Raw genomic sequence first — 3,695 nt, 5'->3', positions numbered from 1 at the left:
AACTCCATAACTGAGGCACAAGGGGATGCGTTTTCTGTTAAAATTGTCACTTCTGCGTACCGACAACAAGAAGCTACAGTTTTTTTTTTATTCACTGCTTTCATATGGCATCATATTTTGGGGTAGCTCATCATTAAGAGGAAAGTATTCATTACACAAAAGCATGTAATCAGGATAATAGCTGAAGCCCACTCCAAATCACGTTGCAGACGTTTATTTAAGAACTCAGGATATTCACAGTACATTCACAATACATATATTTGCTATTAATAACTCATCCCATACAAAAATAGTAACAAATTGCATAGCTTCAACACTAAAAGAAATGATGATATTCACCATTCTGTGTTAAATCTGACTCTGCCACAGAACGGGTGAATTATGTTACTACAAAAATCTTTTGTCGTTTTACAAATAGCATTGAAAACCGACAGATAGCCAACCAGGATTTAATAACAAATTAAAAGTATTTCTGAAGTAACTTATGTTAAACTGACACATTCCACATCATTGCCAAATGTCGTATTTCTGATCTATGGAACATGTCTTAATGTAATGTAAGAAGAGGTAGAAATCAATTTTCCATTAAGAAGAACATAAAATGAAGATGAGGAAGCATTCATATGAGGTGTTGTTCCTCCGATTAACAATGTCATTTATATCTACAACAGAAGCTAGCTGCATGATATCAACAATTTTCCAATAGTTCAAGGAAACAATATGGGGCTTATTTATAGCCAAGGAAAACCGGCTCACCTTATCGGCATTCATGCTGTGACAGGTACTCAGCTTCATCGGACACTGAGGATACGAAAGCATAAAATTATCCACATTACGCCACTTGAGAGAGTACACAGCCGGTGGAGTACATCATCTTGGATCGCGTCGAGGTGGGACACCTCATTCTCGAAATTAATTTACAATCCTTGTTATGCATTACAATTTATGTGTGGAATTATTTAATTTAAGGTTTCATTATGCCTTACGCCAAGTGTAGTACGGAGATCAAACTGAGCACTTTGACAAGTGATGCCATCTGTTGGAGATTACAAGCATCTTGTATGTAGCCTAGTGGCACAACATCCGTTAGCAACGTTGCAAGAATCAAGTCATATATCTTGACTTAACAAGTCTGTTTGGTCCCTGATTCGGTCTGGACTTTCGGGAATTGATACGATTACCATATATTCAGATGCCGACTGTGAAAAAAAGGTTTTGCAATGGTTAATGCTAAGACAGAAGGCCCTCACAACGGAATCATTGTTCCTGGCCTCGCCCAAACATAAGAAAAATGAGAGGGATTGTGTAAGCTGCGTCGGCCGGTGTGGCCATGCGGTTCTAGGCGCTTCAGTCTGGAACTGCGGGACCGCTAAGCTCGCAGGCTCGAATCCTGCCTCGGGCATGGATGTGTGTGATGTCCTTAGGTTAGTTAGGTTTAATTAGTTCTAAGTTCTAGGCGACTGATAACCTCAGAAGTTAAGTCGCATAGTGCTCAGAGCCATTTGTGTAAGCTGCGAAAAGACACAATAAGACCAGGTTGCCCAATTAATTTTCTCTAATGAGAACAGAAGTAATAAGGAGACGTAAAAGGTATTTAGATGAGGAACAAGACAGGAAACCATTAATACAAGATCATTAAAACGTCGTTGATAGGGCCCCAGTGAATTTGGGAAAGCGGAAAGGAAAAATAGTGATTTCTACCGAACTGTCCCTCGTCGGTAAACCAGACACAACAGCACTGACGATGTTAAATGATAGTATGAACCAATAATGCAAGGAGTTGACAGTGGACACTGGGAACTACATGAAATACCTTACCAAACAACTGTCCGGACAACGTACTGTAAGGATAAGCTCACTCGGAAATCAGAAAAAGGAAAAGACGATCATTATCATGGTTCTAAAACGATCACGCTTTCCCATAAATCCCTCATTAAATTTAAAATACGGTCCCAGTATGTCCTAGGCATTTTTCCAATCTACAGCGATCACGGTGTAATGTGGCTTTTATCGATGAAGAGACACCTTCAGGGTCTGAAAGCTACGTCTCTATTCATTGAGATCTCACATCGGAGGTGAAATCCGCTACCGTGGGAATGTGGCACCAGTCCCAGAACATCTGCGTCCGTCTGAAACCATTAGAGCTTCAAGCCTCGGGATTTACTATCAGAGAACCGAAAACGTCGCTTCTCGCCTGTGCTAGGCAATTCACGAATAACGGCCCCTACAGAACCTGCTCACCCGATCGAAACAGCTAACTCGCAGTCAGCCAGTGATGAGCAGAGTCCGGAACTTGTAAACCCCTCCAAATATTTTGCGTACAGACTTCAATATTGGTACAGCTCATATAGTAACTGTTTTAATTTTGCATCTTGATTAAACATGTCAATTGTACTTTCACGTTTGAAATAAGGGTGTTAAATTATGTTTTTGGATATACTGTGCCAAACACCACAACATTCCCCTCAACCGCTTCCTACCAGATCAAATACGAAAACGCGTATGAAACATACTAGCCATAATAAGTTAAAAACCACAGTTCAGTTACGCAGCGTTACTAAGGAGTTACAAATACGCTCTCAATCAGAAAATATTCCGTCTCTTATGGTAGTTCAAACCGGCGTGATAAGTATAGACCACAAGAAAAAAGACTATCTCCAAGAGGAACTCGAAACTCCTACCGAACAGGCCATGAAGGCCCAACTGTACCGACTGGCAGCCTTGTCATCCTCAGCCCACAGGCGTCACTGTATGCGGACATGGAAGAGCATGTGGTCAGCACAAACAAATAGCTCCTCAATTTGCCTCACAAGAGCTGAGTGGACCCCGCTGGCCAACAGCACTCGGCAGATCGGATGGTCACCCATCCAAGTGCTAACCCAGCCCGACAGCGCTTAACTTTGGTGATCAGAAGGAAACCGGTGTTACCACTGCGGCAAGGCCGTTGGCAATCTCCAAGAGAGTTAAAGTAATTATAAATGCACGTACCATGGAATGGCAGTTAAATAAAACTCATTTTCTGCAACTATATATTTTTAATTCTTTAATAACATTGCATAAACGAACACTAGTCTTTAACCATTTACAGCGCATCCATCTCTACACGTTTTCGTATTCCATAGCGAATACACTCATAAGTCAAAACATTATGACCTCGCCCCACTGCGGCGTTGGATGCCGCCTGGTGGCGTTGCAGGCACGTGACGCCGTAACAAAAGAATGTAAGCGGAGCAGACACGGACAAGGGTCACCGTAGGGAAGATGTGGGCTGCAGACGGGGAAATACATTGAGATAAGCGACTTGGAAAAAAAAAGCAGGTTATTGTTAAGCAGAACCTGTGAACGAGTATCTCGGAAACGGCGTAGCTGGTCGAAAGTTCACGTGCTGCTGTCGTGAGCATCTGCAGAAAGAGGCAGAAGCACAGTGAAACTACCACATGACGCTAAGTGGTTGGACGTCCACGACCCTTGACAGAAGGTGGGGTTCTGAGACTTGTTTGCTCTGTGGATTGGGACAGATGGTAGTCTGTGGCAACTCTGCCGAAATAGCACAGTGCTGTTGCACGTACAAGTGTTTCGCAGCACACTGTCCATCGTACATTGCTGAACACGGAGCTCTGCAGCAGACCACCAATACATGTTCACCACCACTACGTGTCACAAGCTGGCCCAACGACATCGCCAGTTACTATTGC

The 3,695-nt window shown here is 42.8% G+C and overlaps 1 pseudogene; it reads right to left on the bottom strand.

Annotated features, from left to right (window-relative positions):
* Window positions 1-2,831: 2,831 nt before the first annotated feature.
* LOC126413706 (5S ribosomal RNA) lies at window positions 2,832-2,949 on the bottom strand (annotated as a pseudogene).
* Window positions 2,950-3,695: the final 746 nt, after the last annotated feature.

This window comes from Schistocerca serialis, chromosome 7, assembly GCF_023864345.2.
Source record: "Schistocerca serialis cubense isolate TAMUIC-IGC-003099 chromosome 7, iqSchSeri2.2, whole genome shotgun sequence".
Taxonomy (NCBI): Eukaryota; Metazoa; Arthropoda; class Insecta; order Orthoptera; family Acrididae; genus Schistocerca; species Schistocerca serialis.
The sequence above is the reverse complement of the archived record's forward strand: the minus strand, read 5'-3'. Positions and strand labels throughout refer to the sequence as shown.